The sequence below is a fragment of the Taeniopygia guttata genome, chromosome 37, assembly GCF_048771995.1.
Source record: "Taeniopygia guttata chromosome 37, bTaeGut7.mat, whole genome shotgun sequence".
NCBI lineage: Eukaryota > Metazoa > Chordata > Aves > Passeriformes > Estrildidae > Taeniopygia > Taeniopygia guttata.
The window spans coordinates 4,925,288-4,950,094 of NC_133062.1; the positions used below are offsets into that span (position 1 = coordinate 4,925,288).

The following is a 24,807-nucleotide window of genomic DNA, read 5'->3' on the forward strand; positions in this document are numbered from 1 at the left end:
GTCCCTGAGCAGAGGGAGAAGCCGCGGGGGATGAGCTGAGCATGGCCCCATTCCCTGTCTCCTGCCCTGCCGGGGGAGGAGGTGCAGCTGGGAGCAGGGAGGCGTGGGGAAAGCTGCATTTAAGGCACTGCACTGACTTCTCCTCATCCTGCTCTGAGTCTTTGGAGTTTTCTGCCAGAAATCTCTCCCCTCCCCCGCTCACCCACAGGGCTTTGGGCAGGTTTCCCTTTTTGGGGGAAATCAAAGCGAAGCACCGATGCACTAATGGGGGCAGGAGAAGGGAGGCTCCCGGGCTTCCCGCAGAGCCGGAGGCACGGAAGGCGCAGGGCCGGGAAAGCCGTGGCGGGAGGTGCGGAGAAGTTTGTTTGTGTGGGCAGCTCAATCCCGCCTCGGGCCCGGGCCCGTCCCGGGGCTGTTGCTCATCTCCGGCTTTGCCCTCACGCAGCGCGGGGGGCCCTGAGAGCGCGGGGCGAGTCTGGGCCGTGCGCAGAGCCCGCCCCGAGCTCGCTGCCATTGGCCGCTGGTGCCGTCAGTCGTGGTTGCGGCGCGCTGATTGGTGGGAGCGGGGCGCAGCACGGCCCCGGCGGCGGGCTGAGGGCGGCCGTGGGCGGGCAGCGGCGCCATTGGCGCCGGGAGCGTCTGTGCGGGCCCGGGAGCGGCGGCAGCGGCCGGAGCGCGGTGAGGCGGCGTCGGCGGAGCTCGGAGGCGGCCCCGGCGCAGGTGGGAGCCGCGCTGGGTTCTGCGGGGGCTCGGGGCTGGCTGCGGGCGGAGGGGGCGGCAGGGGGCTGCGGCGGGTCGGTGGTGCCGTGTCCGGCCCGTGCTGGCCCCGGGCTGAGGGCGCGGCGGGAGCGGCTGCCCGCGGTCTCCTTCCCGCCGGGGCTTGGGCAGGAGCCGCTGCCGGGGCAGCGCTGGCTCGGCCCGGCTGCTGTGGGTAGGACCGAGGGGGCTGCCCCGCGGCCGGGAGCGTGCGGGGAAATTCCCGTCGCCGGAGGTTTCTGTGGCCGGAGGAGAGCGAGGAGTCCTGTAAAAGTGACTTTATTGCCGAGCAGGGTGAGAGGCCGTGGGGCATTTGCCGTGCGCTCTCTGCCATGGTTGTAGTCCGCAGCCTCCTTTTTATCCTCATTTTCCCAGCCGCATCTCCCTCTGCCTTTGCCCACGGGCTGAGGTCCTTGGAAGGTTTAGACTTCCCGATGCGCCTGCTGCCTGTCCTCGTTAATATGCACCCTCCTTTTGTATACCAGCCGATATTCATGGCTCTGTTAAGTCTTCTGTTCTCCTGGAAGTTCGGGAATTTAGCGGGACTTTGAGAAATTGTGTGGCTCAATTTGTGAAATTTATTGGAACTGATGGTTTCCCCCGTAGCTTCCTTATCTACAAGTGCCTGGCTCTCTCTCCAGGCAGATTCACTCCTTGACTCTGTTTTGTTCTTCCAGGGTCCTCTTTAGTTTTGGGATTATTCTCGGTGCCCTCATTCCCTGTCCATTTGTAGCCGTTTGTGGATCAGGAGGCCTGGCTGCCACCTGCATCCCCTGGCTCAGCTGCTGGATGAGCTGCACTGCCAAGGTGTGGAGCATGGTAAAAAGATGAGAGTTGCTGCAGCACAGAAGAGGAGAAGCAGCATTCGTTTAACCCCTGGTGTGCCGGGGAGCCATGAAAGTGTGTCCCATTCCCATCCTTTCCGTGTTTGGACCAATACATAAACTCTTCACCTGCTTACTTTGTTATCTTCCTCAGGACTTTACCTTTGTCGTCTCTTTGCCAACAGCAGTTTGAATCATTTAGTTCTCCACAAACTCCTCCTTTTTCTGCTCACAGATAATCTGATCCCATCCCCTGGTGAAATGTTGTGTTCCTCTTTCAGTGGATTGGTCAGCAGGAAGGTCAGGAGCTGGAGCTGTCTGGGTGCTTCTTCTTTTGAGGACAGCTTTTAATCTAATGATGCCATTGAAATGATAAATGGGTTCTCTGCTTCCTGATATGAATTGGTTTGGGTTCCCAGGGGCTGGTCCATGGTGTTGTAGGATTTGTTCTGGTGGCTCTTCATCTTTTCCCCATTTCTGGGTGCTCCCTCAAGCTGGGGCTGCATCAATGACTGCATTTTTCTAATTACATCATCAAATACTTGAATTCCAACTAATTTCCCTGAACTTGTTCTAGCAAAAGCCCCAGTGCTCTGATACACTCTGTACAGCACAGACAGTGGCAGCAGATGTTGGAGTGGGCAGGGGGATGATCTCCCCCTTATTTTAGTGAAGTTTTCACAACATTCTCCATTTGGTGTTTCCCTTTGCAGCCTCAGCCATTTCTGTTTCAGAGTCAGATCCTCACCATGGGCTCTGCCTTCAGCCGTGCAGATTCCATCTGTGCAAGCAGGCAGAGCTTGGGGTGAGGGGCAGAGGGAATCAGCCAATTCCTGCCCCAGGCAAGAAGAGCCAGGTACATTGTCCCCACTCTGCCCCAGCAGTGCTGATTTGCATTTCTAAAGCTCCTCCTCGGGTGCCTGGAATGCAGCTTCTCTTCCAGAGCAGCTTCAGCAGCCTCACATGTGCCCCCTAAAACCTGCTGCTTTTTTTTTCCCCTTCAAATCCTCTGATTAATGTTTATGAGTTAAAAGGGCACCTTTAAATCTCTTCTAGTTTTGCAAAATGCAGCCCAAAGGTGAATGTCAAAAAATCCTGACCAAAATTTTGGCATCACTAAAAGCGAAACAAAAACACACAAAAAAGTTCCAAGGCCATTAATTTTTTTCTCGTTCTTCTCAGAGTAAAAACCCATTCTCACATCCCTGACCAAACCTAACCAGCGACATAGAAGTAGGATTGTTTTGAAAAATATTCTCATGCTATATACTTTGCACTGAAGCTGCAGGAAAAAGAAAAACTCCACCAATATGTTTCGTGTTAGAGTAAAGGCATTTCTTGATTCTGGCCAGGATGTGCAACAGAAATCATTCCATCCCCACATAGCCCGGGTGTGCAGAGAAAATCGTTCCATGACACGTGGTTTTACTCGATTTTTCCCTAACTTAATACAGTCTAAAGCAATCTAAATCCATTGGTTTCATGTTCTGTAGTTTCAAGTTGTGCAGATTTCTTTGCTTCAGCTGTTAATGAGGTGGGAAGTGCTGGATTTCCTTCTCAGCCTTTTGCAGACCAGGTGTCTGCAGCCCTGGCAGTGTCTGGGGTAGGTGTTGGTTGCTGTTTGCTGCTGGGGTTGATGTTTTGCTGCTGGGTGTTATCTTTGTGGGTATCTTTTGGGCCATTCCCAGTGTGTTGAGGTGTTAAACTCATCTCCATTGAGTGGTGCAACATCCCTTAACAAAACCTTTAACATTTCTTTCCCCAGGGCCAAGGCAAAGCAAGCCTGAGTAGAGAAATCAAAGGTTAACAATGTTAAAGTCTATGAGCTGGTGTATTTTCCATCAATGCCATGGCAGGCAGGGCAGTGTGTGAGTGTAAGTGAGAGCCAGAGTGGAATTGTCCCGTGCTCTTGCCCAGCAGCTGTGGCAGGGCAGGCCCAGAGAGCGCTGAAGCTGCAGCAGTGGCAGCAAGGGCTGTCCCCGGTGGCTGGAGCTGCCAAAGGAGGGTGGCCAGGCCGAGGATTTCAGCAGAGGATGTGTGGGCAGGCCCAGGGCCTTGCCCCGCTGTGGAGCCCTGGCTGCTGCTGCGCTGCCTTCAGTGCAGGCTCAGTGGGGGCCTCCCATCCTCCTGCTGCAGGCGGGAAGTGCAAATCTCCGGGGCTGCAGAGACCTGGAGCCGAGGCTGAGGGGTCCCCCCGTGCTCAGCTGTGCTGGCGGCTGTTTCTGGCCTCGGGGCCACTTGGCACGGGCCACGCCACTTGGCCACCAGTGGTGCTGCTCTGCACTCCTTAGGCAGGAGCCGATGTCCTGCTGGGATGTTGGCAACTGCAAAGTGCCAAGGCAGGCTCTGTGCCAGCCCAGCTTCCTGGGGGAGAGATGGCACCAGAGACAGGATTCTGGCCACAGACTGCTTTAAATGTGCATCCCTTATCTCCACCCTGCACTAGGTGGAGAATTCCCAGGGTAAGGAATTCCCGAGATCAATTCCAAGGGGAAATGATTGAATATCTGCCCTGGGTCTGGCTCTTCTTCTTGCCCAAGCCAATGGCAAAAGCCGTACCCATGGCATCTTGGTTTCTATCCCCAGCTTCCAAAGGTGTTTCTTCCCCTTTCATTCTTTGTACCCAGCCTGAGCTCTGGGGGTGCCAGGGGTTCTGGAGGTCCCATTGTATTCCTAAAGCTGCCATAACCCCCTGGAGGATCTTTCCTGGAAAATGAGTTCTGCTGTCTGTGTCTGTTGCTTCCACAATACCTTTTATTGGAGTAATGTCTTTTAGAAATACCTTAATAAGTGATCCAGTGGCTGCTGAGCAATCAGAATTGCTTTTGCCCCCCTGTTAGGTGAGATGGTGTCACCAGAAGATATTGAAGCCTTCCTGCTCAGGGCATTTCAGTTCCAGGCTCTTACAAGCACACACAGCTGTGCCGGTTGAGCTGACCATGGGGGGTAACCTGGGCTTTGTGTGATTCCCTTTCCTCAATAACAGCATGTCTTGGAACTCTTTTCCCTTCTGCTGCCCTTGAAGAGCCATCCACAAAGACATTTTCTGCCTCAGGCCAGGCAATGTCTCCTGAATCTCCCCCAGGCTGGGTCTGGAGCTGCGTCACTGGAATGCAGTGCTGGGTTTCTTCCCAGCCCCTCTGGGGGCTGTTCAAACAGGAGGCTGGGTTAAACCTTTCCCCTGTCCTCAGTTCTGAATCCTCCTGTGCCCTGCAGCACTTGAGCACAAGGCCTGGATGTTCTCCAGGGCTGCAGTGTGGTGGGTCCCCGGTGGGATGGGAGCTCAGAGAGCCCTGACAATCCATGTCCATGCAGGGGTGGACTCGCTCCTCCTGAGGATGCTGCTGTCTGTGCTTGCAGTGTCCTTGTGGGCTGCAGCTGGAGCCCTGACTCCTTCCCAGGGGCTGTTTGGGTGGGCTCTGCCCTGGCCAGGAGGGCAATGCCTCTTCCAGGTGCTTGTGGCCGACGCCGTCCCCTGGGTGCTGGGGCCCCCTTGGGCCCTGGGGTTGGTCCCTCAGGGGCTGTGGGAACTCTGCCATGGCCTTTGCCTTCAGCCCTGCCTTTTGCTCATCCCTCCTTGCCTTCAGCTGCTGTGCCTTTGTGCCCAAGTGCTGCAGGGCCTTCTTCTGCCACTCCTGCAGCCCCGGTCACTGCCTGTGGGTGCTCATCCTCTGAGAGCTGCTGAGCTTTCTGCAAAATCTTTCCTTTCTGCAGGGACCCAAGCCAAATCCTTCACAGAAAATCCTGATCCTTCCATGTGCACTCTGCATTTCCCAGATGTTGCTTTGTTTTGCTCCTTGTGCTCAGGGTCCCCTGCACAGCCCGTGTGGCAGAGCCGGTGCCTGTCCTGCCGCAGTGTCCAAAGGCGGCCCCCCCGGCGGGCAGGGCCGGCAGCTCCCCGGGGCCGGGCAGCGGCCGGGGCGTCCCGCAGCCTCCTGGGGGCCGGGGGCCGCTGCCGGCCCTGCCCGGGGCTGGTGGGCTCAGGCAGCGCCCGGCGCTGAGCCCCGGCTGCCCCACAGCCCCGGCCCGGCCCCGCAGCTCCCCACAGGCCCCCAGCCCTGCTCCCGGTCCCGCACCTCTGCGCCCGCTGCTGCCGCTGCCCACCACAGAGAAACCCCTGACATCCTGACCTCCTGCTTTTCCTCTCCTGGAAACTGGGAATTCAAAGTATCAGCTGGCAAATTGTCAGGATAAGACCCTGCTGAAAAACATCCCAATCGTGAATATTTTTCTGTTCCTCCTCTTTTCCATCATCCTTTTTCTTACCACATAGATTCCTCCTGCTGCTTCTTGCCTGAACCATATTGCTGCACACTCCTCTTCACCTGATCCCTTCCCAGCACACCAACACCATCCATCCCCTGTTGTCCAAATCCCTTCTTCACTTCCCTTATTGCCCCCCTGGGTGTCCATGTCCTTAATTACCTCTAAGGGAATGTGCAAAATACCTCACCATTCTCCCAAGGGACCCTTCAGAGACATTTTGGGATCATCATCCCTTTGGCCAGGACCCCTCCCTGGCTTTCCCTTTTCTCCCCTCCATGGGTGCCCTGCCATGTTCACTCCCCGAAGGTCCCAGGGCACTCACTGATGAGATTTTCAGTGCTCTCTCCCTGCTGACTCTTCACAGACCCCCCTGATGTGTCACTCGTCTGTCTCCTGGTCACTCCCGGGTCCCCAATCAATCCCCGGTGCCGCCGCCAGCCAAGGGAGCCGATCACCCAAAGTGGGTGAGGCACCTTCAGCTGCACTCCCTGCCCCAGGGTGTGCGGGAAAATTGACATCACCAGAGGATTCTGTCCACAAAGCAGACAGAGGAGTCCTGTGAAATTAATTTAATTTCTAAGAATGGGAGAGGCCATGGGACATTCCCCATGGGATCTCTCCAATTGTTGGAGGACACAGCCTCCCTTTCATCCTAATTCTCCTGGCCACATCTCCCTCTGCTTTCCCCATTGGCTGAAGCACTTGAGAGCTACAGACTTCCCAATCCACCTACTACATACCCACCTTAATATGCTCCCTGCTTTTATATAGCAAATGATATTCATGGCTCTGTTAAGTCTTTGTTGTTCTTCTGGAAGTTCATGAATAGAGCAGGGCCTTGGCTGAGCATCAGTCTGTGTCATCAATTAATAACATTTTCTGAAACCGATTCCTTCTCCTGTCACTCCCTTGTGTACATCTCCCTGGCCCTCTGAGCCTTCCCCAACTGGACTCCCTGCCTCGGCCCCATCGCCCCCGCGAGGGGAATTTGGGGAGGTGGGAGTGGGGCAGCGCCAAGGCCGGGCCCCCCCGCGCTGTCCTGGCGGGAGCGGCTGCAGTGGGGACCGAGTGCGGGCGGGAGCGGCCGAGAGCCCAGCGCTGCCCCAGCCCGACCTGCCCCAGCTCCATCCCTGCCCCTCGGCTGGGATGCTGTGGGTCTGGGGGGAAGAGGGAGCCGGCAGTGGGTGCTGGGCCTGGGGGCAGGAGGAGAAGGGAAGGAGAGGCAGGCTTGAGGAACAGAATGGTCAAACGATGCAGGTGGCAGGAGAGGGTGGGATTGTGCAGAAGAAGAACTAATAACAGGAGGAAGAGGAGTGTAAGGAAGAGGAGATATACAAGAGGAGGAGGAGAAGGAGTAGAAGGAGGCGGCAGCAGAAGGTTCCACCCCTCCCTGTGTCTGCAGCCTCCCCCAGCCCCAGGAGCATTTCTCCCCCCACATGCAGCAGGTGACTGTGGAGGGGGATCCAGGATTTTCCCAGGGTGAATCTTGGTGTTTCTGAGCTTTCTTGGGCTAAATGTTGGTGCTTTGGTTTTATGTGGCAGCTGAATCTTTATGTTTTGGAGGAGGTTTTTGCTGACTTGTGATGTTTGGGGAGTTTTTGATCTGTATCTTGAAGTTTGTGGGATTTTGGGGCTAAATCTTGGTGTTTTGGAGGTTCTTACAGATATAAGATTCCCAATGACATCCTGAGATGAACTTGGGCAAGGAGGAACCTCCAGTCCAAGGTGCTCTCCTCTTGTTTTTTTCCCCAAACCAGGATTTTTCATTCCCTGGGTGTGTCTAGATGGAGGAGGAGGAAAAGCCCCGGAGATGCTGCAGGAGGAGGAGCTGCAAACCCAGCCCAGGGAGCTGCAGGGAGGAAAGAGCCCCCCTGAGCCAGGAAGGCGGGCGGAGATCCAGCCAGAGCTCAGAGCTGGTGGAGAAGCCTCATGGCAGGGAGAAGCCCCACAAGTGCTTGGAATGTGGGAAGGGTTTCAGTCGGAGCGACAGCCTGATTGTGCACCAGAGGATCCACACTGGGGAGAGGCCCTACGAGTGCGGGGAGTGTGGGAAGAGGTTTCGGACCAGCTCCGATCTCCTCGTACATGAGCGGATTCACACAGAGGAGAGGCCCTTCCGCTGCCCCGACTGCGGGAAGGGCTTCAGCCAAAACTCTAATCTCACCAGGCACCGGCGCATCCACACTGGGGAGAGGCCCTACGAGTGTGGGAAGTGTGGGAAGGGCTTCAGAGACAAGTCTGGCCTGATCAAGCACCGGGTGATGCACACTGGGGAGAGGCCCTATGAGTGCTTGGAATGTGGGAAGAGCTTTGGGCGGAGCTCAGGTCTGAGAACACACCAGCGCATCCACACCGGGGAGAGGCCCTATGAGTGTCCCCAGTGTGGGAAGAGGTTTCAGACCAGCTCCAGTGTCCTCGTACATGAGCGGAGTCACACAGAGGAGAGGCCCTTCCGCTGCCCTGACTGCGGGAAGGGCTTCACCCGCAACTCGCACCTCACCAGGCACCGGCGCATCCACACCGGGGAGAGGCCCTACAAGTGTGGGGAGTGTGGGAAGAGCTTCTCCAGGAGCGAAACCTTGACCCAGCACCAACAGAGGCACCAGTAAGGGAAGCCCTGTGAGTGCCCCGAGTGAGGGAAGAGCTTGGAGTGAGGGAAGAGAGTGAGGGAAGAGCTTGGAGTAAAGGAAGAGAGTGAGGGAAGAGCTTGGAGTGAGGGAAGAGAGTGAGGGAAGAGCTTGGAGTGAGGGAAGAGAGTGAGGGAAGAGCTTGGTGTGCTCCTGCAGCTCCATCCCCCATGGGAGGATCCGGGCTGGATGATCCCCAGTGACCCCCGTTGGGCAGAGCCCTGCTGATCCGTGGTCCTGGTGATCCCTGTTGGGGTGGGGAAGGTGTTGGCTTCTTCTCCTTGTGCTGCTGTGATTTGGGGGGGTTTCCATGGATGGGGGATGGGAGGTGAGTGGGGGGTCCTGGCGCACTGCGGGGGGCTCATGGCTCGGGGGGTCCCAGCGCTTTGGGGGAGTCAGGAAAGGGGGGAAGCAGTGAATGGAGGGGGTCCCAGTAAATTGGGGGGGGCGCTGATGATAACAGGGGGTCCTGGGAGACAACAGGGGGGGGAAAGGACCAAACCCTAATGGACTCCCTCGGTGCTGGTTAACCCCCCGTGCCCCCCCAGCCCTTGGGGTCCCCACTGTCCCTGCACTGTTCCTGGGGGTCCCGCGGCACTGGGGGGGGTCAAAGCGGAGCGGATGGAACCTCCATCATGGATGGGGGCACAAAGGGGGTCCAGGCCCAGTGCTCGGCGGGGTCGGTGCACGAGGGGGGCCCGGTCCCTGTCCCGGTGCACGGGGGTGGCGCTGCCTGGGGGGTCCCGGTGCTTGTGGGGTTCCCAGGGTTCGAGGGGGGTCCGGTCCCTATCCCAGTGCTTGGTGGGGGGGGGGCAGTGCCCGGGGGGCTCCCACTGCTCGGTAATTGGGGGGTGTCAGAATCCAGGACATCCCTCTGGCTGCCCTGGATGGCTCCAGACCCTGGCAGGGGCCTCGGAGACCTTGGCATGGTGTCAAGAACACCGGTGGCTTTGGTTTTAGCCCCTGGAGAAAATTGCCAACTTTGTATGAGGAATTACAAGGCACAAGGGTTTGAGTAGCATGGTAGGTGAATTAACACAGGGTGGAAAAGTAGAATTTTAACATTTTAAAATACGGGGTTCAATGGGACAAGGTGGAGGGATCTGGGTGTGTCCTGACCTTCTTCTCCTTCTTTTTTCCCCTCCATGTCTTGCTGTGATGGTGACACTTTTCTGTTAGTTGAAGGTAGAGACACACTGTCCAACAGAAATGATAGATATTGGCACGTTATTGTAAACACAGTACAGGTAGTTTTTAGTGTAGAAGGCAAACAGCGCCCTGAGGGCAGGGAGACTGCCACAGACCGACCTGCTAGACAGAGCTCAGCAGAGCGGACAAAGCTGTTAGAGAAAAGGGAAAATAAACGGCCCTGAGAAGCAAAGCTCCGCATCTCGACTCCTTCTCTGCCCGCGCGGGCTGGGAGAAAAGGACTTTTCACAATCTCGGGGTCATCTCGACCCCCAGAAAACTGAGAGGGGGTCTCCACTCGTCCCAGTGCCCGGTGAGGGGGGGTCAGTGCTCGAGGGGGGTTCGGGGGCACTGAAGGGGGTGCGGGTGTGGTTTTTGGGGGGTCCCGGCACCCCCCGGGGCAGGGTCAGTGCTCAGCAGTGGGGGCTGCCTGCGGACCCCCCCGGCCCCCAAATCACAGCCGGGTCTCCTGCAAGGCACTGAGGGGAGGCTCGTTCACCCCCCGCCCCCACCGGCGTTGCCACACACCTTCCCAAAGTGTTCCCAAGTGCTCCCAAAGTGCCCTCAGAATGTCCCCGAGTCTCTGCCGAGGTGACACCGGCCTGATGACGGCCCAGTGGTGATGTTGCTCTGTGCACAGCAGCCTCGGGATGTCCTCCATGGCTCTTTGGCACCGCTTGGCCACTGCACAGCCACCGTGGCCTGGAGAGGGACAGAAGAAGAGGGTGTTGATGTCCCCAAGTGTCCCCAGCAAGTGACGCGTGGCCAGGCGGGCACTGGCCTCCCACAGCTGCTCAGCCTCGGCCGCTGTGGCCACCAAGGCCGCACGGAAATCGGGACACCTCCGTTGTCCCCTCCAGGGCAGCCTCGATGTCCCTGAGCCGGCGCTGCAGCTCCTGGGGGAAGGCGGTGGCTTTGTCACACGCGGCCACCAAGTCCCCCAGCAGCCCTAGTGCAGCTCCAGCCGGTGGCGTCCAGCGGCATCTCTGGGAGGCCTGCAGGCATCAGGACCCCCCAAAACCTCTCAGAGACACCCCAAGCCTCTCCAAGCACCCTCCTGATTGCTCCCAGTCCACTCAGGACCCCCTGAAACTTGCCCGGATCCCTTCCTCACCTCCCCAGGACCCACCAAAGCCTCTCCCATCCCTTTCAGAATCCCACAACCCCCTTCCAGTCGTCTCCAGCACCTCAGTACGCCTAAACCCTGTCCCAGTCCCTTCTCAGCCCCACCAGGACTCTCCCAAACGCCTTCCAGTCTCTTTCCAGCACAACCAACCTCATCCCAATCTCTGCTTTTCCATCCCCAATCTCCATACAGCTCCTCCAGGCTCACTCTAGTCCCTCCCAGTCACACCCAGTACCCCCAAACACCCTCCCAGTGCCCACCAGGACCCCCAGAACCTCATCCCACCAGCTTCTTCTCTGCTGAATTCCTAGAGGAAGACCAGGCCCAGCTACTACCAGACCTTCAGAGAAAACTCCACTCTTCTAGAGATCACCACTTCAGCAGCATTTCATCTGCCACTCCAGGAGGAGCAGCCACCATTTTAACTGGACTACTACCAACACCCTGACTCCTCAGGGTGTCGGGTTTCTGCCTCCCTCACTAGTTTCATTTGTACTAATTGCATTTTTTAAATTATTATTTTTATTTAGTTTTTTTTCCTGGTAAAGAACTGTTATTCCCATTCCCATATCTTTGCCTGAGAGCCTTTTGTTAAATTGTGGTAATTCGGAGGGAGGGGGTTTACCTTTTCCATTTCACAGGAGGCTTTTGCCTTCCTTCACAGACTCCTGTCTATTCAAACCTAGACATGGGCCTTGTTTTTCTTCTATCCCTTGTGTGTGTGTTGTGGGCTCGGGTCTGGCTCTAGATTTTCTTGTGGGCAGGGCTGGCCCTGTTGGCCGTGCAGAGCCCCCATGGTTTTCTGGGCTTGTGCCCGAGCGTGTTGGGGTGTGTTGAAGGGCGCTGCTGAGGGGCTGCCAGGTGCCTATGGCACACCGCCCTGAGAGCGCCCGGTCTCGTCTGATCTTGCAATGTAAGCTGAGTCTGGCCCAGTTAGTACTTGCATGGGAGACCCCCTGGGAATACTGGGTGCTGTAGGCTTCTTTTGCTGCCTGCTGGCCAGAGGGCCTCTGGTGCTTGGGTTTTCTTGGGCAGCCATGGCGAGGGGCAGGAGGGAAGGGGCAGGCATACCTTGTGTGGTTTTTTGTGCCTTGTGTGTGTGTTGCAGGCTCGGGTCTGTCTCTAGTTCCCCTTGTGGGCAGGGGCGGCCCTTTTGGGCTTGTCGAGCCCCTTTGGGGTTCTGGGCTTGTGCCCGGAGGGTGGTGTGGTGGGCTGAAGGGCGCTGCTGAGGGGCTGCCAGGTGCCTATGGCACACCGCCCTGAGAGCGCCCGGTCTCGTCTGATCTCGGAAGCAAAGCTGGGTCGGGCCCTGCTGCTGCTGGGGGCAGTGAGGATGACGTCGAGAATGACAACCTCTTGCTCCACCTGACCACCGGCAGGCTGAAGATGGTGGACTTTGATTCTGACATGTCCTTTAAAGCCAGGTTCCACAGGGAATTTGCAGATGGGTCCACACGCAGGGGATGCTCCCAGATTTGGGCATTGCACAGCCTGGCCGGGAACCAAAGGTTCCCCCTTTGCTGGGGCGGATGCAGCTGATCCTTCAGTCGGCTGCCAGGCTGCTTTTGGCAGGGCTGGGGACATGGGCTGGGGTGGGTACGAAATGGGAGTGGGCTCCTGGCCCTGCCAACAGCCCCCAGCACCCACCGTGCCCTGGGCTGGAGCTGTGTCGAGAGTTTAGCTAAAGAATAGCTGCGCAGCAAGGGACACGAAAAAGTTAAGTTGATGAGAGTGTGAGAATACGTGACTTGTACCATGAAAACTATGCCCTTGAGAAACAGATGTTTTCTAACAACCTTGAGAAACAGATATCTCCTAACAACCTTGAAAGACAGACATCTCCTAACAACCTTGAGTATACAGGTGTTTCGTTAAAAATGAAATATTGCTTAGTATGCAGAAAAGTAATCAAGTATAAAGAAGCAGTAACTGCAAGGCTTATCGCAAAGAGATATATGTGTTAATAGAAAGGTAACCAATCCTGAGCTTCGCTTTTGCAATATGTATGAACTAATTAGTGCTTGTATAAAGAAACTGTAATCGACTCCAATAAACTGAGACTTGTTGATCATGACAGCATGAAACTCGTTTTCCCGCGAAAATCTCACCAACATCTGGCGCCTGAACGGACGGGACCCCCCCCCCGCCTGGATCTGTGAGACGTTTGCATTGGGGTCGGGTCCCGCAGCTAGACGGACGGCGATTAAGCTCCACTACCTGGTGCCGCGCCCTGAGTGACCACAGCGGTGAGCTCAGCCGATACGTGCTGCCGAAGCCTAGAGGGTCTGCAACAGCGCTGACGTGAGTAATGGATAGGCAAGCAGCATATAACCCTTTCACCTCCTTTCTCAGATGGAGGCAATTTAAAGAGCTTTATTTAGATAGGGATCTCCAGGCTTCCGTACAGCTTCTCTTTCATATTCTCTCAAAGAGAGCTGAAAAGGTTAAAGAAGCCGATTTGGAACAGTTGGTTCTGTGGGCAAGAAACAAAGGCAAGCTGCAAAAGCCTTCGCTGAGTTTTAGTAAAATCAAATGGCAAGAGCTGGGGCAGCTGCTTTGGGACGCAGTGATAGAACACGGAGACGGGAGAGAAGCGGTGCTGGCCCCTCGCTCCCCCGCAGCAGCGGCGGCGGCGGCGGCGAGCAACCGAGCACGGCATGTCAATTGTAGCAGGAACAAGCGATCACAGAACAAAATACAAAGGCAAGAAAAAGTTACAGAAAGCCCTTCCTCGTCCCTTGTGGAACGGGTTGGCAGAACTAAGCAATGGGCTGTGGCGGAGAGCAGCAGGGTGCGGCGGTAAGCACCGGCCAGCCGCCCGGGCGCACCGCAGAAGCGGCAGCGCGAAGTGGCAGCGCGGAGCGGCAGGCGCGGGGCCAGGCAGAGCGGGGCCGGCCAGCACCGAGCCTGAGGCGGCCCCAGGGCGGAGCGGACTTCAGCCGAGAGACAGAAGGCTCCTTGTTGCTGAGCAACAGCGCGAGGAGGGAGATGGGCGTTCCCGGGGGCTCGGCCACGCTGGAGTCGGAGCAGGCGGGCCGCGGCCGCATCAGGGGCGTCTCCTCTCCCGTCCCCACAGTGACGCAGCAAGGACGGGAGCGAGACGGCGCCGCCCCCTCATCTCCCTGCAGCACCCCGCAATGGCGGCGGAGACGCTGCACAGCCTGGTTGCCACGGTAACAACAACCCCGAGAGCAGCAGTGTCACCAATGGAGGGATTGCAACACCACAGCAAAAATTTCAACAGCATTTTTCCAATTCCTTGCAAAAGTCAGAAGACGTAATGAAAAAGTATAGCAGTACCAATTGTTTTCCAAGATACCAAGAGGGACAGACATTATGCAAATCAATGTTATTTCAAATACAATATAGATGAAAATCACTGTATAAAGATAGAAATGTTAATAATGATTTAATTGCCAAAAATGTCTCTGAAAACAAAGATTTGAGAAGAGTCAGTCAGATGGAATGTTGGCATTGAGTTCACAATTTCTGTTTTTGAGTTTTTATAGATAATAAGATAGGTAATGATGATTTTTGAGTTTTATAGATAATAAGATAAATGATGATTGTCAAGTTTTGTAGGTAAAGATAAGTAGTGATTGTTACTAATGTTATATGAATGCTTTGAAAAGATTGTCTTAAACTATTTTAAACATTTCTTGTTGATAAGTTGATCATATAATGTAAGTTGTCTGATTTTTGAGATAAGAATTATTATTAAGATGTTAAGGTATTGAGGTGTTGTTTTAATATTTACAGTCAGTTTTCATATGCTTCATTGTCTTTTTAGGTGATTGATTACAAGATGTGTTTTTTCAGGATCCTGTGTTTTTGACTTTTTGATTACTCATGTGATTTTTTTTTTGTTCAATCTTCTATGCAGCTGCAATTTATCTTCTTTTACAAATTTATACTCCAAGTTTTGGTTCAAGATTTCAGACTTCAAATTTTTAGATTTCTGAAGAAAAAGTTTGTTGTATTTAGACAATTTTTGTCTTGAAAGAAATTTTAGACAGGTTCAATTATTTGATGGTTTGATAAATTTTTAATAATAAGTTTTTTTACTTATAACTGTTATTTCTAAGACTTTTGTTTTAAACATATCCTCCAATTAGAGTTTGAGCTCTGGCCAAGCTCTGCCTCTACGTGGATGGTGTCATTGACCCAGGTGTTTCCTGCATCAAAAAGTATTCAAGTCCTTTTGGCTTGACAATTTGACCATATAGGACAGCTGAGCCTCAAAGGGAGTTTGGAGAGACATGATCCGGACATGTTTTATCCAAATCTCTGTTGTTTTAACGTTTGTCAGCTGCGGCAGACTCTGGGATGACAATTTGATAGTGTAGCACTTGGTAACTGTGATTTTATATGTAATATTAATTGTTTATTATCTGATTGAGTTTTATTTGTTGTTAGTTTCTTTACTATGTGCATTGTTTTGTTCTTGATGTTTTTTCATGTTTATAACAAAGATGTTGATATTTCCATTTCTTCATGCATGTTTTAGGGAACAGAATTGAGAGAGGACCCTCCATTCCCTGTGGGGGTGTTGGGTTTGTTTGTGTTTTAACAGGTGCAGAATCTGGATGGATTTCAGTGAAGAATGTGGAACTTATTAATTGCAAGAGAGCAACTGATCTCTCCACAAGTGGATCAGAGGATGCACAGCAAAAGTGGATTGTGCAAAGATTTGTGTTTCACCCACAGAAGATCGTGGGCTTTGAGTTTTTTTTTAATAAGTGTGTTCTTAATGATGTTATAGATGGGCAGGACAGATGCTCTTGCTGCATTGATACAAAAAGGCAGAGACAGAATTTTAAAAATAGATGAAAAAGATACCAACCCGCAGTGATAACAACGTCAACGACAACAGTTTGCCTGGAACATCCCGTGATGAATCCAGTTCTGATGAAAATTAATTTTTTAGAGTACAGAGAAATAAGTTGAAATATCAGAAGTGTGAAGTTAGATTTATCAGAAGTTAGTTTATTAGAAGTTATAGTTTATGTTTAGAATTAAGTTTGTTTCTTTCATGTTAAACAGGGCATTCAAAAACCTGAGAAATATGTGGTAGGCCTCAATGTTTTTATTAAGCAGTATTTTGGTTGTTGAAGTATCTGAAATCCTTGACATTGACAAAAAGAGAAAATATGTGGATCACTTGGGCCAAACAAACTAGGCAAGATTAATTCTGCCTGTTGTTAGCCACACCGTCTAACCCCTTTTCGTACTTGTTAAATTGGAATCTCATTGGGTCCCATTGCAGAGTTCAAAACTTGGACCCGAGCTCAAATAAATCCAAATAGCACTCTGGGAGCGCAAGCTGTTGCATTTGTGCAAAACCTTAAATTTACTGACGACAGTCTTCAAGAATTTGATCTTTTGGGTTCTGTCCCAGGAAATTACTGTTTGATATTTGGATCTTATGCTACCAAACCAACTCAAGAAAATGGAAAATTGACAGATGACGACACTTGGTTGTCTCCCAGATCACCATTGTATTACGACTATTCAGAATATTGTAACAATTCGACTCAATCTGTGACACCACCAAGAGGTGGTGCAGGAAAACTGCCCCCAGGAACCTTCCTCATTTGTGGGGACCGAGCCTGGTCAGCAGTCCCTCAGAATGCTAGGGGAGGCCCATGTTATATCGGTAGGTTGACGCTTTTTGCTCCCACCATACATCAGGTTCTCGAATTGCCTCAGAAGACTCAACGAGCCAAACGCAGTGTTCTCCAAATGGACCCTAATTGTAAAGATATAGTGTCATTGTGGGGGCGTGCCTCTGTAGCAGTAGCCTCACTCTTTGCCCCAGGGGTCGCCTCATCAAAAGCGCTCACACAATTGAGAACTCTAGCCTGCTGGACAGGAAAACAAATTAATATCACATCTAAATTGATAAGTGAGCTTGCTGCAGATGTAGACGATACCCGTCATGCGGTTCTACAAAACAGATCTGCAATTGATTTCCTTCTTTTAGCACAAAGACATGGGTGCGAAGAATTTGAGGGCATGTGCTGCATGAATTGTCTGACCATTCTCAATCGATTTATAAACAGTTAACGCAATTGAAGGACAACATGAGAAAAAAAAACTTATCGTAGTGGACACTCAATTTGATAACTGGCTCAATTTTTTAGGTTTTTTGGCTGAGTCAAAGATTTAATTCGTTTTGGTATTGTACTTTTTTTATCTTTATAGTTATTTTAATTGTTATACCGTGTTTTTTACAGTGTGTGCAAAAATTAGTTCATTGCGCCTTCACTCCAGCCTGAGTAGCTCAAAAAGAAAAAGAGGGAATTGTTGCAGCATTTTTGAGAGAAAGAGGACATGAATTGTGAAAGTTGAGCTACTCCAGTCTAGGCCTCAGATTGAGGCCTGGTGGGGCCTTCAAGCCTCTGACGCAGTTAGAAATTCAGAGCTTGTGGCGCAGATAGAAAATAGTCTTAAGGTGTTGTGGGGACCACTGGGTTGCTTGGGTGTGAATTAGTATAGGTTTTATGAGTAAAAAGTGTAGGCCGTTTTAAGGAAAAGTTAAACAATGTTAGCCTACCAATTAGAGTGTCTTTGTTTTTGTAAACTATGTGGAAGCTTATATAAACTACCACCTTATCTTGAATAAACGGAGAACGCTTGATGAACCACATTGGTTTGAACCTGCGTTTGTCTTATCCAGCTTTCCGTGTTTCTGAGATTCCCTGGCTTAGACGGGGCTTTCTGGTTTCTCTCCTTGCAGCCGGGCTCTGCGGGTGCTGAGGCTGCTCTGGGCTCTGCCAGGGCTCTGCTGGAGCTCAGCACCGTGCCACAATCAGCCAAAGGAGAAATGGGGTGCCCTGCAGCACAGACTTGCTTGAGCATTTCAGCAGCACAGCTCAAGTTTGCAGAGTGTACACCTCCAAGGTAAAACATGGCACCACTCAAAGCATATACTTGTTCAATAACTTCTGAAATGAAATCAATCTGGGATGACCCCAAATGACGTTTTGCAGCTTGCTCAAGCTGTAGCTCAGCCCTTCTCTGAACTGTTCTCTCCCCCACCTGCCTTTTACTTCCCAACTGCTCCCTATTTTCCCCCAGTGAGCTCCCAGCCCATTCCAGTCTCCATCACACTGTTGCCTTCCTTGGTGCCCCTCACCATGAGGAAAGCCGAGCCCCAGGCTTAGGGACTCATCCTGTCACTGGCTGAGGAGCAGCAATGTCTCAGAGGTCCGGTGGGATTTTAGTGTCATTCAGAGCTGCTCTTCAGCCCCCAGCTCTCCTCACTGCTGAGTTCCCACTCCCTTTTCCTCGTCCTTGCAGCAGGATGAGCTCTGTGAATCCCCTTGAGCCTCCCCACTCTTCCCAGCCCACGCACCCACCTCAGTTAGGCTGAAGCTGCAGCTTCTCTGTCTCCTCTGGCACACCAGTGCAGTCCCCTGTGCGGGGAGCCCCAGCCCCAGAGCACAGCACTCAGCAGTGCAGTCGGGGCTGGAGCAACTGCCCTGCAGCCCTGGCTTGGCTCTTTGTGGCAGGGAATGCTCCCTGTGTGCAGCTGTCCCTGCAGGATGGCCCCAGGGCAGAGCCCAGCTGGGCTCCCCCTGCAGCCCCTGAAGCTTGGGGCAGACAGTGGTCCCAGAGCTGAGGTTCACGGGGAGCACCCGGAGCTGTGCCTCGCTCTCTGTTGCCTTGTCACAGTCTCGTGTGCAGGGGCAGCTCCAGGGCCTTCTTCCTCTTCCTCCACCCAGGCCAGCTTGGGCACTCTCGGGGGTCTCTGCTCCATGTCAGTGACTGGATTTGTGGCTACTTGCAGGAGAGATGCCTCAGAAAGCTCTGAGTCAGCAAGTCCTGCTTTCGTGCCTGGAAGGCACCTTCAAGAGAGAAGCCTCAGGAAGGCTCAGGACAGCAAGTCCTGCGCTCTGGTCTCGAGGGCTCCTGCCACAAGGACAGGAGACTCCTGTCAAGGATGGTGCTCTGGCCTCGAGGGCACCGGCAGCAGGGATGGGAGATGCCTCCGGGGCACCAAGTCCCACACTCTGCCCTCGAGGGCACCTGCAGAAGAGAAGCCTCGGGAAGGCCACAGGTCAGCAAGTCCTGTGGTCTGGCTTCGTGGTCAGCTGCAGGAATAACACCTCGGAAAAGCTCCGGGTCAGACACGAATGAGCACTGTGCAGGGGCTCCTCACAGCACTGCTCTGTCCAGTCCTGTCCTTGTCGCGTGCACCGAGCACTGTGGTGTGCTCGTGTCACCACCAGCTCCTGTGTCACCATGTGTCACAAAGGGCCCTTGGACACTCGGCTGCGTTCCATGCTGCAGCATGTCACAAAGGGCCCTTGGATACCCTGTCCCGTTCCATTCCACGGTGACCATGCTGCACCATGTCACAAAGGGCCCTTGCACGCACTGCCACCTGCCCTGGGGCCACCGCCAGCCCCCCAAAGTGGCCCAGGTTGGAAGGAATGCCTTGTCCCAAGTGTCTGAGAGAGCCCAACAGGATCTTTAGGAACGGCTCAGACCATCAGCAAATGCTGCCCTGCTCTGCGGGCTCAGAGCAGCAGGAGCCCCCAGGGCTGCCAACGCAGCCGCGCTGGGAAGGGAATGGGACCTTCCATGGAAGCTGCCACGGCCTCCTCGGGACACATCCCAGCCCATTGCCATCCTAAACCCGCGGGTGTGGCACACACAAGGAACTGTGGGCCAGGGCAGGAATGCTGCTCTGAGCCCTGGGCCTCAGGGAGCGCTGACATCAGCAGGTGAGGGCAGAGTCCCTGCCCAAGCAGAGCTGTCACCCCCAAGCCCTGGCAGCGCTGGTGCCCGTCTCCTGCCCCAGAGACCTGTGCCCCTGGGGGGCTTCTGTGCCAGAGGGAGCCAAACCCACCTGCACTGGGGGCTGTGCTCCTGCCTGCAGGGGCTGTTGGCAGGAGCACCTGGAGCAACTGCTGGCAACACTTGGTCTCTGTCAGAAGCTCTTACCGCATGCTGAAATTATTTTCTCGTTGAAGTTATTGCCTTCAGCACAAAAACACCTTAACAGCAAAGGAACAGAAGAATCTGGCAAGTAAGAATCCTCAGTTCAGGAAAGTTTTACTCCCGTTGCACAACTCAAGTAGTTCCAAAATGGTGCAAACTTCCCAAATTAATTGGGATGGTGTGAGGAGATGAAGATTTGGAATTTTGCTTCCCATCTCAAAGCAGCAACTCATTTGCCTTAACCTCATCCACTGAGGGTCATTTTACAGAACAGAACACTACACAAAAAAAGGGAAAAACTAAGGGCCATTCTTTGCTTTGCAAATGGTTTTCTATGAAGGGATGATAATATCCTAACTCTCTCAAGGAATATAAAAGCTCTGAGTAGAAGGAAAAGGGGCTAATTCTTCCCCTGGTAGAGATATCTAAGTGGCCAATAAAGTACAGCTCGCCCCCATCGGTCCCTGCAGGAGAGTCAGGACCATGAAGAGGAAAAGTCACAGATATTCACAGATATACAGAGCTGAGCCCTCTGTAACCAAAGCTGTGCAAATCACAGATGCTGCTTTCAAACTGACTCAAATTCCAGCCTAGACCTCTCACCTTCCAGACAACTCCTTCCCCAACACCCCACCAACACCACCCCCCTAAACTCCCACACAAGCCCCCCACACCCCACCAGAACCCCCAGCTGTCCCCGTCCCTCTGCAGAGCTTTCCCACCCTCCAGCAGACCCCCTGGTTCCCTGCACGTGCCGTGGGATGGCACTCAGGAGGATCTGCCCCAAGGCCTTCCCCTGGAGCAAGCTCAGGCTGCCAGGCCTATGGATCCTGGATCATCCTTCCCTCTGAGCCTTCCCGTGCACGGCTGTTCCATTGGCACATCTGCGCTCAGCTGGGACTACTCTGCTCACCCAGGGCTGCTGGTAAAGGATGGAGAGCAGCCTGGCAAGCTCTTTCTCCAGCTCCCTCTGTGCTCTTGGGGAAGGCAGAACCTTCCACAGGAAAGCAACTGGTGCCACAAGGAGTGGGTGGCACCAGGCAGCTCTGGGGAAGCCCCTCAGGAATGCTGTATCCTGAGGGAACACTGTTGGCCTTGACCTGTTGGCACCTGCAGAAGCTTCAAATCAGCTGCCTCAGCTTCCAGGGCCTCTCTTGGCCAGCATCCTGACGTGGATGCAGGACAGCTGCCAGGCGCTGCTGGGACCCACCGGGACAGGAGCGGCTGTCTCGTGCCCACGCAGCACCCGTGACACAGCCAGGGCCATCCCGAGAGCAGACAGACGCTCACGGGCCAGCAGAGAGGAGCAAGGAGCACTGGGCTCCTCTCAGGGTATCTCAGCTGGGCTCGCTCCACAACACGCCCCCATTGGAAGGCCTGCTGATGCCCAGCTGCCAGAAATGCCTCCCTTGTGCTCTCCAAGATGCACAGGGAGAGCCAGTGAGCAGGACATTTGGCAGGCAAACCTTCCAAGCCTTTTCTGAGGCCAGGCACACACCAAGATCAGCCAAGACTCTCCACCACACTGCCTGGCCCACCCAGCCCAGCTCTGTGCTGGCCCTGGGCCACAGCAGCTCCCAGCAAGCAGGAGGCAAATGCATCTTGCCAAGAGCTGAAACACAGCAGACAGGGAAGATGTGAAACGTGAGTGTGTAAAGGCCTTTTAATTCACAGCGCCCACAGAGAGCTCTGGGGCTCACAGATGGACAGAGATGGTTCTGCTCACCCCTCTGTCCAAAGGGGTGGTAACACACGCTGCTGCAGGTGCTTGGGTTGGTCTCTGCAGGTCCAGGTGGATGCCAAACCTGCTCTTCACAGCCTTCTCCCTTGCCCTGCCCCTCTGCCAAGTGCAGCGGGCCTCAAGGACTGAAAGGAGCACAGAGAGCCAAAGGGGGACACTTGCACCTGCCTCACTGGGAGCTCCCTGGGAAGCACTTTCCTTGAGAAGCAAGACCCTGTCCTCCAAATGCATTACCCCAAATGTGCAGCTTTTCTGCTCAACACCAACACACCCTTAGGAAACGCTGGCAAGGCTGAAGGACTTCATGTCCTTTCAGGACAGGCAGTCCAGCTCTAGCTCCTATTCCCCCAAGTGCCTTTCCAGGTGGAGGCTCAGACATGCAGCCCCAGGCCCTCTACAAACACACGCTGCTCAGTGCCTCTTCACCTGCCTCAACTCCTGCCTGCGCCCACGGCACCAAGACCAGGCTGTTCCCAGCCAGAGCCCAGAGCCCTGCTCCTGCAGGACGCTCTTGCCAGCACCTTCCAGGCCTCTCCGCTGTGCACACAGCGCTTTTCATGCCTGCTCCCAACAGGCTCTGGAAGGCAGAGCACAGCCTGGCTGCCTCTGCCACCAGCACAGCCCAAACACAGGCGGAGGAAGAAGCAGCAGGGGCTGTTTTGCGGCCATGCCCAAGAGAGACTGGAAGGGTGCCCTCCCTCTGCTCTCACTTGCTTGGCTTTCTGACTGGCTCTGAGCCTGGGGCTGCCATTCCTCACTTGTGGGCACCAGAACCACAGCCGGGATCCCGGCACTGCCTGACAGTGCTCCGGGCACTGGCAGGGTCGCGCGTCCCAGTCTCGGGCACCGCGCTGCTGCTTCCTTTGCCCTCAGGCACACCCAAAGCTCCCTGCTAAGCCTGGATGGTCGCTGGTTCTGCCCTCTCCCTGATCCTGTGCAGGGATGGAGCACTGCTGAGCCTTCAGGAAGCTATTCCTGAAAACTTCCAGCATTCCAAGCTCCTTTGCCCTCCGTGGAAGCTTGCCATGGAATCCCTCACAGCTGCCTTCAGAGCATACTCAGCTTGGCTCTTCCAAATTCCAGGGGCTCCAGGCTGCTCAGCAAGATCTGCAACTCCACAGGGTTGTGGAACTGCACCTTCAGCACAGGCACCTTTCCAGCCTGATCTGCCCTCGTTCCTCTGTGTGTGTGCACAGAACACGGCGTGGAAGAGAACAGCAGCAGGGGCCTGTGTGTCCCAGGGCCCGGGATTTGCGCCGCTCCAGCTCCACAGAGATGCAGGTAAGGGGGAGAAACCAAACTGTTTGTTAATGGAAGGGAAAGGGAAGGGATGAGATGGGGGCCAAAAAAAGGGAATGGGCAGCGTTTGAGGGCTGGAGGGAGGAGCTGTCAACAGGGAGGGGGAAGGCAGCAGCTATGGGAGCTTGCAGCAGGCACAGCTGTGGCCAGCATCAGGTGTGCCTGGAGCTCCAGTGACATTGAGTCCTGCTGCTCTCTTCACTGTCTCCTGGTACTCTGCTTGGGACCCTGGTTCTCTGAATCCAGGAGATGTCCTTAGTTCTGCACATCTTTGTCCAAAAATTGCCTGAATTTCCAGGTTAGTGGAGGATGTGCTGTCATCTTCGCTCATGGCTTCAAGGGCTGGAAGACATATAAACAACCACAGTGAGAGACCAGGGGCTGTGTGACATCACAGAGATCTGTGTAACATCACAGGGGCTGTGTGACATCACAGGTCCTGTGTGAAATCACAGATCCTGTGTGACATGACAGATCCTGAGTGACATCACAGAGAGCTGTGTGATTTCACAGAGATGACAGTGTGACATCACATAGAGCTCTGTGACATCACAAAAAGCTGTGTGACCTCATAGGGTCAGTGTGACATCACAGTGGTGTCCAGGTGACATCACAGAGAGCTGTGTGACGTCACAGAGATGTCAGCGTGACATCACAAAGAGCTGTGTGACATCACAGCTACCTGTGTGACATCACAGAGATGTCCATGTAACATCACAGAGGGCTGTGTCACATCACAGAGGTGTCTGTGTGACATCACAAAAATCTGTGTGACCTCAACAGGGTCAGTGTGACATCACAGGGATGTCAGTGTGACATCACAGAGGGCTGTGTTACATCACAGAGATAACAGTGTGACATCACAGAGGGCTGTGTGACATCACAGAGATAACAGTGTGACATCACAGAGGGCTGTGTTACACAGTGATAACAGTGTGACATCACAGAGATGTCCGTGTGACATCACAGAGGGCTGTGTTACATCACAGAGATGTCCATGTGACATCGCAGAGGGCTGTATGATCTTGCACCTTCTGGAAGATGGAGTATCAGCCACTCTGTATTGCCCGGAGCACATGCAATGTTTGAAGTGCCAGCTCTGACATGGCACTACTGACATCCTCTGTCGGGCATTCAAGGGCTGCAAGAGAGAGGAACAGAGCCACGGTCAGATCCCGACTCTGCGGGGAGCCGAGGGGAGCCCCCCCTGCCAGGGCCATCCCAGCCGGCTCTTGCCATGGCCGGGAGGGATCAGGGACCAAGGGGATCAGCCCGAAGCTGCTGGCCACGCATCCCCCAGGTGTCCCTGAAATCTCTGTGTGCTCTACCTAGGAGAGCAGAGCTCTCCGCAGCTGGGGCAGGGCTTGCAGCTCGCCCCAGCAGCCCCCGCTGTCAGCCCACTGCCCTGTCTCACGATTGAGGATCAGCTGGAGCTCTTCCTGCTGTCCCCTCAAGCTCCTCCCGGCCATCCCTGGGAACACAGAGCCTGTCAGGCCCAGCGGCACAGCTCCCTGCCAGCGGCGCTGCCAGCCCTGTGCCCACACGCCCTCCTGGCCCGGCTCGTGGCTCACCCATGAACCTGACGGCCGCCTCTCGCTGGGGCTCCTGTGGGCTCTGCAGGTAGGGCAGGGCCCGGCGCAGGTGCTCGGCCACGCTGCTGCTGTCCTCTGCCAGCTGCAGAGAGCGGCAGGAGGGAAGGGTTGGCCCCGCAGCCCCGCTGGGCCGGGGCTCCATGGGCACCCGGCTCGGGACGCAGGAGCCTGGAGCAGAGCCCGCGCGGCCTCGGGCTGCAGCAGCGGGCAGGGGCACAGCTGCCAGCCCGCACACCGAGCACCGCGCTCAGGGGGCTTCTCCAGGCTGGGGTGCGGCTTCCGGGCCCTCCTTACCAGGCACTCGGTGAACTTCCACAGCTTCTGGTTCTTCAGCAGCTTTTCAAGATCCCTCCTCTTCAGGAACTCGGCCGCACAAAGCAGCGTTTCCTGAGAAGCCTGGAGAGCAGCAGAGACGCGGAGATGGCCCCACAGCCCAGGG

General features: G+C 54.6%; 1 protein-coding gene and 1 pseudogene across 1 annotated transcript in view; one reads left to right on the top strand and one right to left on the bottom strand.

Moving 5' to 3' along the window:
• Positions 1–24,807, bottom strand: part of LOC140681562 (uncharacterized) — a 422,013-nt gene that overhangs the window by 298,181 nt on the left and 99,025 nt on the right. The gene's annotated exons all lie outside the window — the stretch shown is intronic.
• LOC140681565 (uncharacterized) overlaps positions 1–24,807 on the top strand; it is a 97,621-nt pseudogene that overhangs the window by 15,647 nt on the left and 57,167 nt on the right.